The sequence below is a fragment of the Pleurodeles waltl genome, chromosome 2_2 (assembly GCF_031143425.1).
Source record: "Pleurodeles waltl isolate 20211129_DDA chromosome 2_2, aPleWal1.hap1.20221129, whole genome shotgun sequence".
In the NCBI taxonomy this organism is placed as follows: Eukaryota; Metazoa; Chordata; class Amphibia; order Caudata; family Salamandridae; genus Pleurodeles; species Pleurodeles waltl.
This window is the reverse complement of record NC_090439.1, coordinates 925,001,543-925,024,855: the sequence shown is the minus strand read 5'-3', so window position 1 is coordinate 925,024,855 and position 23,313 is coordinate 925,001,543. Positions and strand designations below refer to the sequence as shown.

The following is a 23,313-nucleotide window of genomic DNA, read 5'->3' as shown; positions in this document are numbered from 1 at the left end:
TCTAATTAGCAGGACTCAGTTCACTGTCAGAATCAAAAACCAGAATCTAGTAATTCTAAAGGGAGCAAAAAGTGGGGGGAGTTAATCACATGTCAGGGGTAATCTTAATTATATTGTGGCCTGGCAAGTGACTTAATCCGGCCTAGAATGTATCTCCTTTCGAAGTAAGAATATTCTATTTCTATGGGTGCTTTAAAATAATCAATGTTATCCTTTTTTTCTGAAACCCTAAGATTACTGCTACTGCCTCTAATGCTTTATATGCACCACACCTTTTTTGGTAAGAAAATCTTGGAGAGAAACTACAAGTCTTTGGTAAAATGGTGTTTAATTCCTAATATTTTAAGCTGTCTTGCCTTACAAGCAATAAAATGGACCATTCACTGGTTCTCCCCAAATTATCTTAAAGGGAAACCCATCTCCAGTTATAACAACACATTATATTGTGTTTTGATCAATGTTACTTGCCCACATTTTTCATAAAAAACTAACATTTTAGACTTTTCTGCTCCACATAAGATGATACATTTATCCGTTTCATGCACTGATTTATGAACTCCAGAATTATAACTAAGGAAGACCAGATTCGATTGATGGTGTGAAAGTGATCTGCCTCTTCACCAGGGATGATGTGCTTAATGTAAATGATAACTATTTTTTCTGAAACCATTTTCCACACATTATTGTATGAATTCTGCACTGTTTTATCAATAAAACTGCATGTTATTGTGGCCATCTCAATCGAAAATGTGCTGCCTGTAAATGACAGTGTGCTGCAACATCATGCTTTTAAATATTTATTCAAAGTGATAGTTTTTAAACATGAACTGAGAAGCATTCCTGACTCTTCCCTGATGACAATGTTATTAATAAACTAAGGCCCAGATTTATACTCTGTTTGCGCTGAATTAGCGTACATTTTTTTACGCTAGTTCAGCGCAAACTTAACTCCTTATTTATATTTTGCCATTAAACAAGTCTAGTGCCAAAATATTGGAGTTAAAGTCATTTTTTGGATGTGTGAAACTACCTTGCGTCAATGAGATTCAAGGAAGAAGTTCCCTTCCAAAAAATGACTCTAAGGCCCTTGCGCCTTATTTATCCTCCCATGCAAAAATAGTGCACGGGAGGCGGCCTAAATAATGGTGCTAAGCCTGCTTAGCACCATCATTTAACCCCTGGGTCTGGGCAGGCGTTAGGGGATCTGTGGACCCATTTCCATGGTTAAACACCATGGAAAGAGCCCACAGGTGCCATCCCCAAGCCCCAGGAACACCCCCACTCACACCAGAGGGACACCACAGGATGGAGGACCCCATCCTAGGTAACTAGAGGTAAGTAGAGGTAAGTATTTTAGATTTTGTTTTAAGTGCCATTGGGGCCCTGAAATGGTCCCCCATACATGGCATTGGGTGCAATTGCCATGCACAGGGGACCATTATCCCCTGTGCTGGCCGTTGGGTTGGTGAGCATGACTACTGTATTTTATAAGTCAGGAGTCATGTGGTATGAATGGCTTTGCATCAGGAAATGACGCTAGGCTAGTTAGAGTCGTCTTTTTTTACTCTAACCAGCCTAAAGTCATTTTTTGCTGCAAAATACCCTTCTCTCATACCGCCACCCCAACCCGGCTAATGTCATTTACATGGCGTTAGCCCACCCTTTGCGCCAGATTGTGCCATTCTATAAACTTGGTGCCTGGCTGGAGTCCTGGAATGGCGCAAGCCAGCGCTATACTTTTTGACACAAAACTGCATTTGCGCAGTTTTGCATCAAAAAGTATAAATCTGGGCCTAAGAGGCAAATAAAGAATCATGTGTATACTATATGTAGGATAGATTCCTATTATACATGGAGCAAAGGTTTAGTCTAGTGAATCAAACAAAGTAGTTTTTTGTGCAGCAGACATGGAGACCTCACATATTTGAAAGCACTCACATATGTGATAATCAGTGGTGACTGGCAATTTTAGGAGGGAGGGGGGTAGGTGGAAAGCACACTCACGCTCATTCATTCACACATGCACGCACAGCCATTCACAACACTCATCAACACTCAAACATACACGCAGGCACCAAACATTCATTAAAAAAAAAAACACACACACACTTACCTTCAGCTCGGAGGTCCCAGGAGGGTTGGGACTGCTGCCTTCCTTTAAGGCAGCAGTCCCAACTTCATCACAGAGTGGGATGGGGTCAGTGAGACTGCTGATCCCACCCCACTCTGTGACGAGGTGTTACTGATTGACACTCACCCTGGGCACTTCAGAGATTAAACCTGAAGCGCCCAGGTCGGAGTCAATGGGTGACGCTTCCCTCGTCACCGAGGAGGAGGGCCTTGAGGCACCTTTGCTGAGCTGAGGAGGCCACGCCCATAGGAGCTATGATCTCTTCAGCCCAGCAAAGTTCAGCTCAGGCAGCCAGGAGTCTGCGCAAATCGTGCATGTCTCGCTCCTGGCTGCCTGTGCTGAACATGAAGTGTGTCTGTCAGGCTGACTTTTGCTCAGCCTGACAGGCACTATTCATGAGGGGCAAAAGGTGGGGGGGGTGGCCCCTCCGTCCTAGAGGACGGGCGGTGCCTCGTGACAATGTAGAAAAAGGCAACTTGGTAAAATAAAATATTTGCCTAGGATCACACAACTTGAGACCAATTTACTGGTCAAGTGCATTACAGTTAGGTCAAGTAGATTATTCAGATGACTACACCTGCAGTTCTCTTAACATTTCTATAATTTTTTAGGCTGCACCAGGACTTGTTCCCCAAATGAGAAAACCTAGATTTACAAAATATTGGAAGGCGGGTCCAACAGATACCTCTGCAGCTTAGTGCAGGAGTCGGTGGTAAGCACTAGCTCAACATGTTGAACATTGAACAAAATAAATTAGTTCTAGTCAGCATAGCTTGTCTTTTAGATATTTTGCCAGTACCTTTTTAAATATGATGTGTCAGTTCAATTTGCCACAACTCCTGCATATCTAATGATGTTAACACATGAGTATGGGAAACACAGGTCTTTGGGGGCAGGCCCTCCAGCCAAACAACTAAAAAAACAGAGAATCAGTATGGTACTCTTAATTTCTAGTTTGGTGCCAGATGTGGACAAGACAAGCTTCCTTCCCAGGGTTTGCTTGGTTAGTCCAATCTAATTTGGTCTTGTGAGGTGAGGTGGAATTAATTAACCTGAATAAGATTCTGAGCAAGCTCAGTATACAACTACTTTGAGAATTTATTTGGATATGCCTCTGCACCATAGGCTAAAACAGCACAGAAATACAGTCCTTCCTGCACCTAGAATTGGATTGGATGACAGGCCTCATAGCTGAGTAAATAGCTTGTGCAACACATACGTTTAAGAAGGATGTTGGAAATGGCTCTCTCTACAGGGTCACCCCCCAAACATTTTGCCTTTCTCCTCCTACCTTTTGCTGATTCTCTTGCTTGTTGGCCTCAGGACTCGGTGCACTTTACCGCTGCCAAAAAGTGCTAAGGTACTTGTGCTCTCTCCAAAACATGGTTGATTTACATACACATGACTGGCATTCTTAATTCACATGTAAGTCACTTGTAGAGTGATATACCATATTCCCAGGGCCTGTATATTAAATGTTACCAGTAGGCCTGCAGCATTTGTTGTGCTACCCACTTAAGTAGCGCCTTGGAACTTGTCCCAGACTTGCCATTGCAGCTTGAAGGCAATGTCCCACTGCCATGTCAACTTGACATTTAAAAACCCCTTGCCAAGCTGTAAACTCCCTTTTATTACACATGTCACTGCTAAGCTAGACCCTAGGTAGCCTATAGTGCAGGGTGCAGGGTGCTGTGTAATTTAAAGTAAGGCAAGTACCTTCAGTTTTACATGGCCTAGTAGTTAAAAACTCCCAAATTCATTTTTCAGTACTGTGAGCCCTACCCCTCCCATAGGATAACATTGGGGATTACTTATTATATTTCAAATACTGTCATTCCTAAATCAGAGGTGGTAGATATATCATGATTGGTATTTATGAACTTCTCATTATAAATCGTCTTTAAGGTAAAGTTGGGTTTATCATTACAAGTTTCAAAATGCCACTTTTAGAACACTGGCAATTTCCTGCCCTTGGCCCACTGTGCCTGCAGTCTGCCTTAGGTCACATGACTGGCTGTAACTGACAGTTGAGACTTTGTGAATTCACCAAGTCAGTCACACAATAGCATGATTAGCAGTGTCTGAATGGGCCATTAAATTACTTGATGGAGGGGAGGGTGGACCTAAGCATAGCCCAACTTGCACCTAAATAGGCTGTGCTCTGCCTCCACACAATAGGCTTAATGAGTCTGTATTGTCAGTGCAGCCAGCTAGGAGCCACGGCACGGGAGTCAGGAAACTCCTGGAACTTCAAAGAACCCTTCTAGAAGCGTCTCCCAGGTTCCAGAAGCATGGCACCAGGGTATAAAGTCAGGGCTCTCTGACCCACTCTTGAGTTCAGTACTGAACCTGCGGAAGGAGTGTCAGAGGACTGCCTGCTGCTGTGACCTACTGTGCACTCTGCCAGAATACTGCTCTACCTGAAAGGACTACATTGCTGCCTGGAGACTACCTTGAACCTTCAGAGGCCAGCCTTGCTTCACCTGTACCTAGTACTTCTAGAAGTGACTCCGACGGCTTATTTTGCAGGCCTCCCGTTCAGAGCCACAGAAACATAATAGGCTCCCATCATCTTGAATCCACACCTGGACCCAGCTTGAGTGAGTCTTGAACCCCCAAGAGGTCTCCATTCAGTCCTGGACCCTTGGTTGTGGTGCTGAAGGTGTCTGTTTTTCAAAACTGAGGACTTGCTATTGTAAACCTAAAACTTTACAAATTTATAACTCAGGTACTACTAATTGGATTTTGATTGTTTTGTGTTACATAATTTATTAACATTTTCTCTAATCGTCAAAACTGGTTTGAGTTTATTTGTTGTGGTGTGTTTTCAGTGTACTACTGTTTGTGTGCTGCATAAATAATTAACATGTTGCCTCTAAGTTCTCCTGGCTGCTTTTTGTGCCAATCTACCCAGAGTTAAGCACAGGTTAAATTAGTGACTTTTTGTGGTTCAACCTAAAAGGGATTTGCAGCTGTTGCTTGACCAGGACTCACAGCACAGTCAACCAACAACCAAATTACTCATAAAGCAGCTTTCAATTTTAGAAATGCTAGTTTATCATGACGACTACCTTTTGCATCAAACTAGACCAAGGTATCTGTAGGCTGGTAATTTGGCAACTTCTTGTCCATTTATACATCACCACCCTGGTTTCTTGACCTTTCTGCCAAATGCTAAAACATTTGTTATTTTTGAAATCACCGACATCTTTGAGTTTTCACAGTACTGATGAAGGCCATTGATGCAGCAGGCAGGTACTAATTCTATGTACACTGTAATATTAGTGTCAATGTCTCCCTGTGTTTTGGGGATCCGTGATGAGCCAAAAACCCCAATATGTCTGCTTCTTAGAGGCTGAGCAAGTGAGGGGTGAGAACACAGCCTTATTCTAACACCCTTTTGGTGTATATCCTATTGGGATAAAGCGGAGGTGCTACTAAACTTAATTTGAACCCATGGGATACTCTATAGCTTGCTTATGGATAGCTTGGACCAGTATAGAATTCCTCAACTATTCAATTTACTCCACGGTATGTTCTTCTCACCTGAGTCAAATATGGTTTTGAAGTCGAGGAAGGAAGCATACAGTAGCTCTCCAACATTAACAAATTTGTGGATGACAGCAGACAGTCCTGCAGTTTTGGCTGATGTACCCTTGCAGAAGCCTCTATGAAAAGACTGGTAACAGATTTAATTTGCATTCTAACCTTCTAGTTCAGATACTTAGATTTTGTGCAATATTTGTCTTCAACATCAAGTACTGCAATTAGTCACTTTGATGGCTCTGTGGGCGCCTTTTGGGGCTGAGCCTAACAAACAGCGCAAATTGCCTGGTTGAGAAAGTCATATCATTTACTTAACAATAAAACAGAGAAGCTTGCAGCCCACCCATTTTTTATCAATAGTTGTTTTTTTTACGTCACTCTTATTTCCTTACTTTTTGTTTGATGGCTTTCCTTGTTCCTGCCTGCCTGTGCTTGTTTGTCTCTCCTATGAACCCTAGCCTCTTTATCAAATCTTTGATTGTTTGGCTTCTACTCTTGATCTGCTTGCTTTAAGAACCTATGGTTTTCTTTTTGTTTAAGCACTCCATGCATGTGTTTTCCAGCTTTCTCCCTCGTGTGCTTTTCTCCCCCTCCACGTTCGCGTCTCTGACCCATGTGCTTCTGTGCTCCACCTACACTTGTGTTGTGCTCACCTGCACTTGTGTTGTGCTGCCAGCACTTTGTGGTTCTCCCCCACACTACACTTCTCTTTTATTCATGTGTTTCTCCCTTAGCCCCTGTGGTCTCTCTGTGTTGCTTCTCCTCCATTTGCAGTGTTGCAATTACCCCTTGCTCCTCAGTCCACTCCTGCAACCTGCCCCTACATTTTAATATTTTTTAAGAACTTTATCACACCCATAAAATGACACTGCAGTCATGTCTCCTTTTTTTTGTTTTTTTTCCGCCACTCTGTGCAGTATAATTAAAAAGAATTGCCAGCCCCAATAGGTTTCACAGACAAGAAATACTGGCTTTCCCAATGTTTTTTTTTAAAGCACCATGCATCTTCATGGCCCACCTAGATGTTATGTTTCATGGCCCTCCCAGAATGAGAATCCTAGAGCTGGGCCTGTCTAGAGAGTGTGGGAAAGAGAGAGAAACGAACAGGGACAGAGTTTGTTAGCAAAATAGCATTGACAAAAATATCATGCCCTAAATATACAAACCCATTGGATTTAATGCAATAAAATATATTGCACTTAGAGTAATGTTTTTGTAAATGATACTTATGCCCTAGCATTTATATCTGACATACACCCCGTGGAAAGAGAAAGCCAAAGGAGGAAGAGTGTAGGAGAGAAAGAGGGCTCAGAAAGAGAGGGGTAAGTTAAAAACAGAGAGAGCGAGAGAGAGAATGGAAGACAAACACTGAAGTGCCCTATGCACCCCAGATTTAACTCGCAGCTGGCCCAGGAGTTTAGCGCAGCTCTTTAAAATATTTTACACCATTTTTTCTCAAGTAGACATAGTTCATGAGCAGGTGAAAATCGCAATGACGGCCACTCGGTTGTAACAACCGCAGTGACGTCCTCAACCTACGACAGCACTACTGGAGCACATTATTGACAGTGGGGCTGTAGTGGCCGTGGCCCCCAATGAGGCAGGCTGAGCGCTTCTGGAGAGCTGAAGGGCGAAATCACTGCAGGGCATCTGTGTAAACATTCAACCAGAATCCGGAGCAATGCTCCAAATGGACCTGTGCTTCCACATACTCAAGCACGCTGAGTTCCAGCACTACTAGTTTCCGTTTTAGCTCCTCAGCTTCTCCCTTGGTTTAGGAGTATAATGGTACAATACGGGCAGTTGGGCAGGGTCCGGTTTGTTGGTAGATGTAAGTACCGCTAGGGACGAGGCTGTCAGATTCTGTCATTGTAGCAGTCAAGCACACCGTTGTAGCCCTATTGCTAAGCGGCGCTCAAATTCTTCAACAGCTGCTCGCGTGCACAGAAGTCACGGCTACCTGGGTGGTCGTGGGACGCACTGTAATTGGTAGTACGGGATCCAATCAGGCCCTGATCTCATCACATTCACGCTGTACGCGTGCTAAATGGTCTGACAGGCAAGCTGTGCGCACGTGGGGAATCCAGGGGCTAGATCAGAAGGAGCATCATGACAGCTGCGACAGTTAAGTATTTTTAAAATGCATTGAATGGTTTGAGTAGATGCGTCAGTGTGTCTGTTTTTGCGTGTGTTCAAGCATGCATGCACTAGTTTTATGCATACTGCCCAATCACTGTAAATGGAATAATGGCGGTAAGTGCCAAATAAAGTTGGAAAGGAAGTGCGTATCCTGAATGTTGGGTTGCATATGTTGCAGACTTTAACCTTTCACTAGGGTTGGCTAACAAATCACAAATTATGAAAAGTTGAGTATAATATCACGTTTGGTCTTCATTTTCGTATCACGATTCAATCAACGTAAAATATTTATTTAGCGCTGCAGTAATAGAGTAAACTATTTGCAGTGCTTTTTAATCACAGAATTCTTCAGGTGGAATGATGAAGCATAAGAATTTTAAACTGAGCACCAGACAACACAACCTGTCTTTTTGCAAAAGCTGTATTGTGTGGCTTGCCAGGAGCTTAGAACAGCTTACAGCCCACCCATTACTTACCAGTGGTTGACTTTATTGTCACCCTCCTTTATTTGCTTCTTTTTCAATTGCTTCTGTTGCCCCAGCTGGTCCATCTTCTGTTTGTCCCTTCTCTGTAGCATCGCCTTTTTAAAACCTCTCTCATTGGTTGGCTTCTATCATTCCACTGCTCCCTTTTAGGGAACTATTTTGTTATTATGGATTCAGCACTGCATAAGATTGCATGTGTTTTCCAGCTCTCTCCCTGTGTGCCCTCCCCCACCATAATACCCATCCTCCTTGCTGTGTTGCTTTCTCCTGTGTGTTGCACGCTCTCTCATGCGTATCTTCTCGCTAAACATCCTGCGTCCCCCACGCTCCATGTTGCTTTTTCTCTCATGTTTCTCCCACCCACTCTGTGTTGCTCTTGCTTGTGTGCTGCTTCCACCCTCACCAACTCCCTGTTGCTTTCCCCCATCAGCCCCTCCATTCCCCCCCAGGGCCACCATCCTTTTTTTTGTTGCAAAATGTAGATTTGTTAGGGGGAGTGACTAGGCAGGAAATAGCTGCCAGCCCCTCTGCCTTTAAACAAAACTTCTTTTTTATTTTATTTAATATGTACCGGTCCATCTCGGATCAGTATATGAAAAAAATGGTAAACCCAAAAATTGGTTTTGCACATGAGTAATAACATATGCGCATGCACGTCATCGCACATGAATGTACCTACCAAATAACACAGTTCCTGCATCCACGTCATCACACTTTGTACTTAGAGCTATTCTGTACAGCATCATCTCAAGGCATTGGCAAAGCCAATAGGTCCCAAAGGTGTGCATTATTGGCATTGCCAGTGTTTGTTTTAGTTTATTTAAGCACTTACATACTTCTGCATGGTTATTGATAAATAGGAGATTCAAAAGGAAGACTCCAGCCTGACCGGCCAAGCCACGGAGCGCCCTGTATGCAGGATCCTAAGAAACCTAAGACTAGTTTTGAGCTCTGTGGGCTGCATCAGTGACATTCATATCTAGGCCTACCCATTTCGCTCACGGCATTTCAGTCAGGAAAAGCATAAGCAAAGCAAACAGGTCTTGACTATGCTAGAAGTATTGGCTTTGCCAAAACCTCATAACCTTGTTGTAGAGCAGCGCAGCAGCTGTGCAGCATGGCTAAAAGTTATTTAAAAAAGCACTGTTACACAGCAGCACTGGATGCATCACAGCGCTTTTTTGGGGCAACATGGACAAAATGAGGGAGGGTGGGATGTAAGAAGCAACATAGTCAACAAGGCTGAAAGGGAAGAAGCAACCCGGACAATGGGGGATAAGAAGAGAAGAAGCAACACGGTCAAGGGGGATGAGAGTGAAAAAAAAAACACAGAAAAAAGGTGCAGGAGGGAAAGATGCATCATGAACAAGGGTGTGAGGGAGATGAAGAAGCAATAAAGACAAGGGGGAAGGGTGGGTGGGTAACTGACAAGAGGAGGGCCGGGAGGGGAAGAAGTATCATTGACAAGGGGAGGTATGAGGGGAATAAGCAACAGGGATGTGGGAAGGGAAGAAGCAAAATGGACAAGGGGGTAGGGCAAGAAGCAAAACCGTCAACTGTGTGCTGAGAGAGGAAAAGCACCACAGACAATGGGGTGAGAGGGGAAGAAGCAACATGGACAAGAGGGTTAGGGGGTAAAAAGCAACATGCACATAGGCTTTAGGGGGCAAGAAACTCCACCTACAACAAGGCATGGAGGGGTGGGAAAAGGAAGAAGGAACACAGACAAAGATGGGTGGGATGGAAAAGAAGCAACACGGACAACAGGTATACGAGGGAGAAAAATCAACATGGGCAATCGGTGATGAGAGGTGAAGAAGCAACATGACAACAAGGGATGGGAGGAAAGAAGGACACGGATAAAGACGACAGGGAAAGACAAAATAAAAATAGTACCTCAATCACAGTGCAAGCAAAAGGACACAAGCCAAGATAAAGCAATCATTACTTGGTCCATGCTTCACACAAAGTAAAGGAAGTGGAGCATGCACACACGGGCCAATCAGGAAGCAGCAACTAAGAATGAAGATGAAGACACCAAATAGTAAGCAATGGGCGGCTCCAAGCCCTTTTTAGTAAATAATATCTTTTGCAAGCAACACCACTGCTTACTGTCTTAGGTGGGACCTAAAAATTAATCTGACCTTATGTAAAGTAACTGGTGCTCATGTAAGTTGCTCCAATGCCCGTGGGCTGAGTTTGAGAAAAACATAACTACACAACTGCAAAAAAAAGCTGCCCGAAAAGATGGTCATCTAAGAGTAAGATATGATGTACTATGAAGCACTCCTCCTCTGACAAAATAGAAAAATGTGGAACTCTCGCCTATCCAACAAACTCCACAAGCCTCCCTCGGTGAGTTCAAATAAGGTGTAAAGAGCCACATACTAGCTGTCTGTTAGTAAAAGATATTCTTAACTCTCTGTAGTGGCGTCTTTGCTTCTTATCAAAGTGGAGCACTATTTTTTTACAATGTTATAAAATGTTGGTTTCTTTGCTCACTGTCACATCGTCTTGTGTATTATTCTTCTTGGTGTAATTCTCATGTTCTACTAAACATGTGCATCACTCAGACACTCTTATCAAGGGTCTATAAAGAGCTATATAAAACAAACAAATACATAAATAAAGATTGAGTGGGGTGAGACGAGCACTGCACTACGTTCACCCTATTTGAACTTAGAAGACTAAAGAGCTGACTTCAACTCTCACAGTATTCGAGCTTGACACACATTCTACAGCAGCTACATTAACCCTCTGATGTATCTTACTGGAAATCTATGAACTAAAGTTTGCGCTGAAGTTCTTTTGAGGGTGACCCAGCAGATAGCGACTTTTGTGACTTGGTGCTCAACAGGGGCTCCTCTTTTATGGTGGAGGAGCATTACCCTATTGCTAATAGCCTGCAGAGGCAAACATGAAAAATTAAATGTCAATAAAGCAATTTTATTATCATTTTGTTTTTCACTGTGCCAGCTGAGTCTTAGGGCGGGTGGACCATCCTCAGCTTCAGGGAGGAGGAGGAGTGGTCACTGTAATTGCGCATGTCAGGTTGGGTGGCCATCTTAGGAAGGCCAAAGCAACATACGCAAAGAAATTCTCCCAGCTTGTTCAGAATCTTATTCAGGTTCGCTCATTCCACCTCACCTCACAAGAGCAAAGAAGATTGGAGTTGAGCCTAACCAAGCAAACCCTGGGAAGGAAACTTGCTTTGTCCAGATCTGGCCCCATAGTAGAAAGTAAGAGTACCATACTAAAATATCATTTTTTTTCAGTTGCTTGGTTTGAGGGCTTCCCCCATGGACCCACGGTTTACATACTCATATATTAACATCATTGGATATACAGGAGATATGGCCAGTTGGATTGGCACATCATATTTAAAAGGGTACTGGCAAAATATCTAAAAGACAGGTCATACTGACTAGAACTAATTGATTTTGTTCAAACAAAACATGTTGAGCTAATGCTCACCACCTACTCCAGCAATAAAGCAGTGGCTGTTAAGTACTATTTTATATTTATTTTAATTATTTCATCTGTGTTTTTTTTTTGGTATTTCCCCCTGTCCCACCACTTAGCATTGAGAGCAGCTGCCACTCCTGGTGCTGCTCTGACAAGGGAAGACATGGCATTAGCCATTGCCATGCACAGCAGTAGCACCACCTTCAGTCCCTGCTCTAGTGTTTCAGTGTTGGCCATCTGTGGCTCCAAGGTGTGGTGTGGCTTGGGCTGTAATGTGGGTGCGGCAGTGTTTGTAAATTTGTGAAAAGTGGAGATTGGCCAGCTGCTGGGTCTCATGAGGCTTTGAGGGGAAGGGGCAGAAAGGGTGGAACTCCATCAATAATTACATCACCCCATCACTCACATGCCAGTTTCTACTAGTGTCAGTAGAGTGTGTCATGCATCACTCTGTTCTGCAGTTACTGCCTTGCAAACTGAACCCTACTGCATGCTAGCAATGGAGGTCCACAAATGTCCACTGCTTTGTGACTAAAGTACTGCCTGTCATACTCTTCACTTGTCCACATCATATAATCCAGCGCAAATTACGTTCCCTTCTCATGCCCCAGTTACCTTTTCTGCCAAACTAACATTGCTTCAAAACGGCCCAATAGAGAAAACAAGCATTTGCTATGCAATGGGTCTCGCGTTTGCTTGAGTTAGAGCTATCAGCATTGTAAATTCCTAACTGGACTTTTCTTGCCACATAAATTGAAAATGAAAAGTAAAACAGTTGACATAAGCAAGCTGATTCAAATTGCCGCAACTGAAATGAGCATGAGCGCCAAGGAGAGACACAAAAGGAAAAAGAAGTTTGCTCGCAGTCAAACGTACCAGCAGGCATGCAATTATCCATGTAACAGGGTCAATGGCCAAGATGGTAACAAAACTGCCCCCCAGGAGGGACAAACGTAAAGCATTTACTAATGATGACAAAGGAGTTTTAAAAGGCAAGACCATGGACAAGTGTTAGTGATGGGCGTGCGGTGGGTGTGGTTATAGCTCTTTGCAACCTTAGTACATGAGCTTGCTCAATTATGGCACATGTATCAAATGTGCTTGGCCACTATATGTTGTTTTCTTTGTTGTCCGCCATTTGTCCAAATCGCCGCCCATTATATTACCACCAGTTACTGCTCAATATATTGGCTTTCTCAATAAATAAGTCATAACACTTTTATGGAGTTTCAGTGACTTATACTGCTCACCAAGCTAAATCTTATAACAACAAACAATAATAATAATCACATAGTTGAAACCTAATGCATTTACCAATGCTTGTTTCCTCATTGCATTGGCATCTAGGCGATAGGCTGCAGATAGCTCCCAGCCAGGATTCTACTCCAACAAAAGGATAGCTGACAGTCCTTTAAATTGCCTTTTTTGGGGGGCTCAAGTTGGAAGAGAAAATAAAAAGCTCCTCATCACCTGCACATTGCTGCTCCGAGCAGAAAACATGCAGCACTGCTGAATTTTGTCTCGGTGCTGGCAACTTACACCAGGACCAATTCAGCATATCTCTCTGGAGCAAGACAGATCCACAATCTGGCTGAATAAATTGCAGCCAGATCAGGGGTCCCCCTTCAGACCAGCTCTGGTTGCACACCAGCTTGGCTGCTGTGTAACATGCCTAAAAGCGAAGGAAAAAAGTGCTTTGATGAAACCGCATCATAGCGCATTTTTTCCTGGGAGGTACTGGAGACTGGTGCGAGCAACAACACATGGGGAGATGCAGCACTGATGCATGACATAGTGGAGATGTCAAATAGGAACAAAGACTGGACCCTTTTCATGAACCTGGTTGCTAGAGGCTGTGACAATTTTTAAAACAAAATTGCAGACAGATTTGTGACAAAACGTTATCCTCACACAAGCGGGCAGCATCCCTCTTTGGGATTGATGCATAACCCTCTGTAGTGCATTGTGTACATGTGTAACACATTTTATAGTTGTAAAGCACACATATCTGATTCCCTGCAGTGCTGTGCAGTGTTTGTGTGTAGAACTTAAGAATGTGAAACCCAAATCCTCCAAAGATGTCTGTAGCAAGACAAGCAAAATGAGACCAGTTGTTGCTAGGAAAGGAATAGAAATGTATATAGATGTAATAGAAGAGTGACAATGGAGCCAACCATTGGTGAGCAATGGATGTGCTTGAAGCCCTTTTTAGTAAGTTTTAGTTAACAGTAAATCATTGCAAACAATGCACTCTCAGGAAGACCTAAAATCCAAAAATGATGAGTGAGATGATTGACCACTGGTGCTACTCAGACCCACATTCCAGTGCATCATTTCTGCTCACTTTGCCACAATAGCTTCTAGATGGGAACCAGGAACACTGTCAACCCCAGCCCAGCCATGGCTTCTGTGGGCTCCATCACTGAAGTGCACCTTCAGTCCAATGTGTGACTATAAGTGGTACTGGTATGCTTAGACATTAGTCTTGTGCACCCTGTGACCAAGCTACACCTGGCTGATGAGCCCTAACTAGAGTGAAATCAGTCCTAGAGTGCTTGTGCTCTGGTTCAGTTAGGACCTGGTCTGGTCTGGGAAGTCAGCCTGGACTGTTGCTCTTGGAGCAGGAGCAGGCCTGATTTGTGTATGGCTGGGTCCAAACCGAGGTGGGTAACACTGGACTGGGAGGAGGCTCAAGTAATTATCAGTGACTGGTATTAACTCAAGCATTTTATCCCTCACTTTTTGTATACTTCAATGGCACTGTGTGACACACAGCATTAGGCCAATCTCAAAAATGTATGGTTCAAGATTCCACAGATCTGGTAAAAGATAACACAATATTGGTCTGTTAGAAATTGGGTTTATGTTTGGCAGAGTCAGATACCCACCTTAAATTAACCTGTCTGTGCTCACCCTCTGGTAGCTTGGCAGAGAGCATGCTGGCTAAATTTAAGAGGCAGTGTATAAAGTATTTGAGCAATACTTAAAACAATAACATAGTGAAAATCCCACCAAAAGCCTCCACTCCAAAGTTTGAAAAAAAGATTATATTTTGATGAGTAAAACAGGACCAACACAACAAAAAATCCAATAAGTAGAAGTCGAGATATGAATTTTTAAAGAATATCTGCAATTGTAGTGCTTAGAAGCTTAAAGCGCCAACCTGGGCTATCTGGTTGAACAAGGCCAAAGTAAAGTCAAAAGTTCACGCTGACTGCGATATATCGCAGAACACCTTTAGGGACTAACCTTGACCCACTGAAAGAGTACCTTCAATGGAGGGTTGTGTTGATGTTGAGGATCTTATGCAAAGAGCAAAGGAGACGATGCGATGTGTTGGTTCCAGTCCGTGCAGTCAGATATGTGTTGTCGTCGAGCCACGCAGTCGTTGATCCTCAGGCAGTGGTGTGGTGTGGAACCCTTCACAATGAAAGTGATGCGCCGCTGTCGAGCTGCGCAGTAGGCAATGCGAAAGTTTTGCGGCTGGGCACATGGTTGTGCGTCGATCCTGACCCGTGCAGTCAGAGATCAGCAGTCCTTGTATTCAGCAGTGATGTATCAGCACTGAGGAGAGATGCAGTCGTTCTGATCAGCACAGTGACGGCAATGCGTGGATTTCCATAGAACACAGCTGCAGAACCACTTCCAAGGGCCCTGGAATGGCACAACTTGACAGGGTAGGACTCGCAGTTGGCAGCTCAACAACTGTAACAGAGGTGAATGAAGTCTTTGATGTCCCTGACTTCAGAACAGGAGACAAGCCAGCAAGCCCTTGGAGTCACTTTGGTTCTGGGGATATAGAGATGCAGATCCATCCCTTTTCAATCCCAGCCAAGGAGGGCAGCAGGCACTCAAAGCAGGAGTTCAGCAAGCTCCAGCAGAACTCCAGCAGAGTGACAGTCCCTTTAGCACCACAGCAGTCCTTTTTTTCGGGCTGAATGTCCTCAGGTTCAGAAGTGTACTGATTTGGTGGTGTCTGGGGTCCTTTACTTATACTCAGTTGTGCCTTTGAAGTGGGGGAAACTACAAAGAAAGGCTTTTGAAGTGCACAATGTCCCTGCCCTTTCTTCCCTTGCTCCAGACGCACTATGGGGGGTTATGCAGTCCTTTGTGAGGGCTCTGGACCAAACCTATTCATGTGTAAGTGTCAGCTATTCCCTCCCATTCTGCTCAGGATGAGCCATCAACATGGAGATGGCTTCCCAGTCACACCTGCGCTCTCTTTGTGTGTAGCTGTCTGGAGGGAATGCACAAGAGCCCAGTTGTCACCCACCCAGATGTGTATTCAGAGAGAGGCATCGGCACAGAATGATTAAAGTAAGAAAATGCCACCTTTTTAAAAGTAGCATTATCAGACCTGCAGCTTAAAATCCAACTTTATCCTCTTTGAAATGCCGCCCATACGGTACAATCAAACGCAGGCTCCGCAGAAATCTCCTGATGACGGCCATCAGCCCTCGCTCTTTATTCCCTCCTGTACACTGTAACCTACAACCTGGCCCTCAACAAGCTACAGTTCCAATGCAAGATGGTAGATCCTGCCTACGCATTGACAATAGACTCGTTGAAGTGATACCAGACATCCCGACCTTAGGCGCGAGGGGAAGCAGCCCGCACGGACACAATAGGCCTACTCGACGCGATCACTTCAGGTCACGGCCCATCACAGTGTGACATGTAATCCCAGGTACCACCACACTTTGCAGCCTTAGTTTCAGCCTTAACCTCCCCCGCCTTACCCACCCCCCTCTCCCTCCTCATTTCCCAACTATCTCGTGTTCTCGCTTCTCTTCCCTCCCTCCCCATGTTTTCCCCCTCCCCCCGCTAGCCTTCCCCCCTTTTCTTAATTTCCATGGCCCTCTTGCAATGATTAGATTTGTCGCTGTACCCACTTAGCCTACCCCACCATTTCTGTGATACAGTTTGTGATATTTCCAAAATGTACAGTGACCTTGATTCCTTTTCTCTCTGTATCATTACGTACTATTAATAAAAAAATTGCAAAGCAACAAAAAAAATCCAACTTTATCATAAGTTGTGACTTTAAATTGTAAATTCAGAGAAACCAAACTCAACATATCTATCTGGTCCCAATTGGACATTACACTTATGTAATAAGGCAATCCCAATGTTAACCTATTCAAGAGATAGGCTTTGCAGCAGTGAAAAAATAATTTGAGAGTTTTTCACTACCTGGCTATGTAAAACTTAAAAGTACTTGTCCAACTTTTTTAATACACTGCACTCTGCTCTTGGGGCTGTTCAGGGCCTACCCTAGGGTTGTCTTATTTGCATTACAAAAGAAGGTTTGGGCCTGACAAGTGGGCTAACTTACCAGGTTCGACAGGGCAATTTAAAACTGCATACACAGGCTCTGCAATGGCAGGCCTGAGCCATAGTTGAAGGGCTACTGAAGTGGGTGTCTCAATCAGTGCTGCAGGCCTACCAGTGGCATTTAATGTACGGGACCTAGGCACATGTAGTGCACTTTACTAGGGACCTATAAGTAAATTAAATATGTCAATTGTTAATAAGCCAGTGTTACCATGTTCTGAGCAGAGAGAACATTAGCACTGGTAAGCGGTGGTAAAGCGACCAGAGTCCTAAAGCCAACAAACACAAGGTCGGAAAAAGAGGAGGAGGAAAGCTAAATGTTTGGGGATGACCCTACAGGAAGGGCCAGGCCTAACATGGTCCAATAGCACACAAATTTGGCCTAGGATCACACATCAATGGCTCAGGATCAGGCAACATTGGATCTCCACATGTGAGAAATTAGAAACTGACTAGTAAATGTTTCTTTTTGTACCTGCAAGAGTAAACAAGCATTTGCAATGCAATAGGGTCTCGCATTTCTCCGAGTTACAGCTATTAGCAGTTGTAAACTCCCAAACGGATTTTTCTTACCACATTGAATGGAAAAAAACAGCGCGATCACGGTGCTACAGTTCACTCGTAGTGAAACCTATCGGCAAAAGTGCAATTATCTACGTAACCGGCAAAAGTGCAATTAACTATGTAAAAGGGTCGATGTTATGCAAAGCGCTCAACTTCTGCCAAGCGAGATCGCACTGCGAACAAAAGATCAAAAGTAGTCTACAAACCTGATGGGAAACAGTGAGCCTCGCATGTTTTCAGTCCTTGGTCGCTGCGCTCGAGGAGGGCTAACCACCGAAAAAGGCATGACGCATGCGTGCCTTCCACTAATGAAAGCAAATAGATTTTTTTAACAGGCAAGCCCATGAACCAATGAAAGACACTGACGTGACATGGACGGGGCTCCGAGCCCTTTTCTAACTCCTAAAGTGTCTCGTAAGCGAAATGCATGCACAAGCGCATGCGTCACAGGCTCGACCCTAAAAAGAACACAGATGCCAAAAATGCCTCGGAACCATCATACACTGCCCCAACATCCCACCCATGGGTCTTGGCTCAGTTTAGTGAATATTAGCACACCAGGAACAAGTGTTATGAGCCTAGTAGTGCCAAAAGGACTGGTACAGCATTTCCTCGTAGACTTTATCCAACATACAACAAGAGATTTAGAGGCGATTGTGGAAACATCCAATGATTAAATGAGTGAGGCGCAATTGTTAATAGTGCAGCAGGTGCAGTAACACTGATGCCTATGTATGTGAGAGGCCCACTGTGCCCCACTTACGATATGCAGATTTGTAGAGTGCACTGTCACCTGGGAGGGTATCCTGGTGCTGAGCCGGTGTGACCCTAAACTAGTAACCTAATGCCTAGTGGGCTACTCAAAAAACGAAGGGCCTGATTACTCCTTTGGCGGAGGGGATTACTCCATCCCAAATGTGGCAGATATCCCGCCCGCCGAATTACGAGTCCATTATATCCTATGGAACTCGTAATACGGCGGGCAGGATATCTGTCACATTTGGGACGAAGTAATCCCCTCCGCCAAAGTCGTAATCAGGCCCTAAGTCTTCAGTTTCAGGCAGAATTCAAGAAGTGAGAAGGAGGCTCTCATGTGTAGTGGCAGGTCGCTCCAATCTTTAAGAGCAATGAAGGAGAAGGTTTGACCACCAAATCTGGTTTCCATATGCACTGAATGTGTTTGAGAAGGAGTCCACCCAAGTGGAGGTGTCTGGAAAGTGTGTAAAAGCAGATGCAATTGTTGAGGTGTGCTAGGCCACCATTATGTAGTGCCTTGAAAATGTGGATGAGGAGTTTGATTTGTGCTTGTTTGTGTATGGGGAGCCAGATGAGCTCCTTCAGGTGTGGTGTGATTTTAGTTGATGTTGAGAGTGATTCTGGCCACCAAGTTCCTGGTGGTCTGCAGCCTTCTGGCGAGTTTTTTGTTGATCCCGGAATAGAGGGTGTTCCGTAGTCCAGGTTGCTTGTGATGGTTTTCTAAGTGTGAATTCTGAGTCATTTGAAAATCTTCCTCAGCATCTCAGGGTACAGAAGCATGAAGAGATGCCAGCAATGATTTGAATGGTCATGTTGAGTTTGCTGTTGATGACGATCCCGAGGCTCTTAGCTTGGAAGGTGGGAGTGGGTGTCAATCCTAGCTCGTTGGCCAATTCGGTCAATATTATTGTGTTACTTGGAGTTTCCTTTGGGGCAGCACATTTAGTGAAATACAGAGCAGCTGCTTTATTCAGCCACTGTGTGTTTCACTGTGCAGATAGCACCTGCCTGCATTTACAGAAGGGATAGAGACCCTCCATGGTCCTTTGTCCCCTTCGGAGGGTTGGGCGCATTAAAAGTGCTCCACCTTTCTGAGGCGCATTGTCAGTGTACCTCCTGACAGCTTCTCTGCCCCCATGTACATAATATAATGCAAATAAGAGAATGCTCTCTTGCGATAATTCTGGTGCTACATGTGCACCAGTGTTATCAATATTTCAGAATGGACAGTACAAGGACCTGTGGGCCTTTCTGTAATACCAAAGTGCCGTAGGGGTCAGCAGAGAAGGCACACATGCTCATTGCGCCCGATGGCACTTGTGTAATACAGCCCCAGGTGGACTTCCACAGTGACATTTGTTCCTGAAGATCACAATTTTGGTCTTGTCGGTGTTCAGCTTTAGCAGTAAGTTTTGAACTTACTGCTTTCTTTTCCTTTCCAACCAAGAAGGATGGGAAATTTTCATAGCTTGCATTAGGTACAAGTCAACTTAGGTAGACCACTGGTGAGAAACAAGTCCCTCCACTTTTTCAACCGTTTTCACACTTATGTAGTTCTTTAAGTTAAGGCATAACTTTTTGTTTTACGACTGTACTCATTGCTTTTTTAAAGCTAAATGCAACCATTCCCCCACCACACCCCCGCCACTCTCACACAAACACAATGAGCAGGGAATCTAAACTGCAAACAATTTCGCCTAACAGCCTATCTCCAGCCTACAGATCACAGGTTTACACCTCCTAAGTTACACTTCGATCTCTGGGAGAGGCCCTCAAGGAAATGGCACACAAAAGTCGTGAACTGAGAATAATAGCTTTCAATAGAGGCTCGGGGAGAGGAAAATAGCTTCCTAAGTGTTAAATAAGTTACATAATTGAGTTTCTTTTATAGACATGGAGGTCACTGGGTCAATTCCCAGGGAGTCCAAAAAGCCTCTTGTACTTCTTACGCAATTAAAACGATGGCCACTCAGCTCCTCGATATCAAAGAAATGTGTGCTCAAGGTAAGAAAGAAATCCCAATAAATTCGGAAAGCGTGCAACAAATTAACAACGCCCGGGTTGGGGGTGCCCGCCCCAACACCACAGCGGGTACAGGGTGGGATGACCCTCAGCAGGCACGGTGTAAACGCCCGCAGGTCGTCGGTACCCCCCTTACCGGCTGCGCCGCGGCTCGGTTTCTGCTGTCCCGGGACGCTGCTTCTTTTAGCCGTGATCAACTTTGTGTCTCTCTTCGAACCTTCTCCATGAAGACAGGTGTTCTCCTGACCTGCCGGCCCGCTATTTATCATCTGTCTAAAGCCGCCGCCCGTAGCAACAGGCAGAGGGCGCTGCCCTTAACAGAAGGGAAGATGTCAAGACATGGACCCCACGTACTGGTGATTGTTCTCGGGGAAACTACATAGAGCCGAAGCTGTCCGACAGGTTTCTAAGAATCAAAGTGTCAATTTTTGGGGTTTCCGTTATGTGAGACGTAGTGAGTCAGACACGCTGAGGCTCGCTTGTCATCCTGGATAACAATGTGCGTCGGTAAAGGTGACACTGCCGCTCACTTGGCCTGCGTGTCAGCTGAGCCCTAATATAGCCTTAAGTACCACCAGTCACTATGGCGGATTGGGTAAAGTCAGGAGAATTGTTCGTTGTACATTCCTTCTGTTTCCGTTTCCCCGACTACCTTCTCCTGTAGAGATAAATATTTGCTGTGAGGTATTTTTCTTTTCAAATGTTTGCAGCATTTCCTGATTTATAGTTTCCGCCTTCGGTTATTAACATTTTCTAAACAGATTAGTGCATCTCTTCAAGCAGTAGCACAGTTTGACATATTATACATGAACAGATTTACTGTCTGTTTGCACGAGCACTAGCGCAATAGATTCCGATGCTTCTCGACACAAACAGCAGTGTCTAGCAACTTTTGTGTGCAAAAATGGCTTCTGGGGCATACCTTTGCGCCGCCAAGCACCTGTGGCAGTATCACGACGGTGTTTTCTGCGCTGTGCTCGCACTGAGGGGCTATATGCACTTCTTTTGGCATCTTGCGCCACATGTACAAAATGTTTTAGCAGTTGCAAACGGAGAATCAGGCCGTTTGCGACCACTAAATAGCCTTTTGACACGTACTAATCCTATTTTGCAAGTCAGTAACATATCACCAAATCACAAAATAGGGTTTGCAAGTTGGTATTAGAAAGGGGCATGTTAAGGGCGCCCTTTCCTAACAGCATGCCGAATGTTTTGTTATTTTCAAAGCAATCACAGACATCACTGACCCCAGCAGGCCACCATCCCTATGATTTTGACCATTCTCAACGGGTCACAAATTGGGACCTGCCTTGTGAATACTGATGAGGCAGGTCAATTTACGACCCACAGTGAATCGCAAACAATGTCATACTGTTGCACGTCGCATTTTGCAACTTCCTACTTACGAATTCCAAAAATTCACAATTAGGAACTCGCAAAGTGTACCAATCATACATGTGGCCCATTGAGTATACATTAACTTTTCTGACAGCAAATCTCAGAAACACAAAGAGGCATATTTCTGAGGTGTGCCGTCTGCAAATCATGCATTAACGTTGAAGACGTCAAAATGGAGTGCACAGACCCCGTCTGCGCCAACACAGCACAGAACATGCCATCATGACTTATGGTTGTCTTTCCTGGTGCAGGGCAGAGACAAGCAACTCTTCTATGTACCGGCATGGCATAAAGTGAAATCCTTTAACGCGGTATTTCTCAAAGTTATGGCTTTATTTTCAGATAGTATAGTTCGGAAGCATTGATGGATGTCTCCTTTCTCTGTTTCTGAGCTATGCTGTCTGAAAATAAAACACTAAGGGCCATATGTACGAAAGCTTTTTCCCATAGACACAGAATGGGTAAAATCCTTTGGTACATCTGGCCCTAAGAGAGAGAAATATCGGGTAAAATTAATTCGTTTAACGCCCTGCAGTCACATAAAACAGGTGCCTGGCTCTATTTAGCAGCAGTCATGACCATCATTATACAGTGCCTGGGTCATCACAACTCAGTCTGAAACAGAAAGTGGCAAGCTAGGGCTTTCTTAAACTTAAATTTGTCTGTGCGACAGCGCACTTTTGTGTTATGCAGAATTCCTAAAATTATGCCATTACATCACTTCAGATAATTACATGCTACTTGCAGTAGACATTTACTGTGAGTGATCCATTTGAAGTAAAAAATTACCTCAAATGCATGGGAACAGCAGAATTCGAGCAGCTGTTGTTCAGGGTGCTCTTGTTTCTTCCACAATTGTTTTGAATAAAATGTGTTCTCGCTTCACAAATTGGCTCAAGGACCCATTTTGTTCAGAACTATGGCCCATATTTATGGGCAATTGGTGAAGAGCTGCACTGCAAGTCGTCTAGCTGCGCTGCCCTACGCCAATGTGAAAGGGCAGGAATGCACCTTATGTATGAAATATAGTGCATTCCTGTCTTTTCCCCTTCGCTGGCGCACAATTTGCTGACTAGTGCAGGCACCCTTGCACCATGGTTCAAGGGTGTCTGCGTTGCACGTAGGATTGTTTTTGTGCAGGAAGAGGCATCTTCCTGCACAAACACAATCCTGAGAGGCGTTTTCCTCTTTCCATGTGTGCTGTCGAATGCTGCACACATGAAACAGGAAAAAACCAGGAGAGGCGTAAGGCTTTGTCGCTGCCCCAGGATTACGCCAATAAGTAAATCTGTGGCAGCATCAAAATCCATGGGTGTTGCGTGGGAAAACCTACTGCAATGCCCATTGAATGCCCCCTGCACAGGGTAAGGCAATGCAGTGACTTGCGCTGCTTTCTCTTACTCCATATCTATGAGACCATGAATAACAACGCAGAGTGGCAAACCTTATTCATTGATTCTGAGCTGCACTATCTAA

At 44.4% G+C, this 23,313-nt stretch overlaps 1 protein-coding gene across 2 annotated transcripts in view; it reads right to left on the bottom strand.

The window, feature by feature from the left end:
- LOC138282757 (fibrocystin-L-like) overlaps window positions 1–20,678 on the bottom strand; it is a 735,329-nt gene extending 714,651 nt beyond the window's left edge. For both annotated transcript variants that reach the window (XM_069220628.1, XM_069220629.1), the window contains exon 1: window positions 20,576–20,678. The gene's annotated coding sequence lies outside the window, so the exon portion shown is untranslated. The remainder of the gene's footprint in view (window positions 1–20,575) is intronic.
- Between the last annotated feature and the right edge of the window lie 2,635 nt (window positions 20,679–23,313).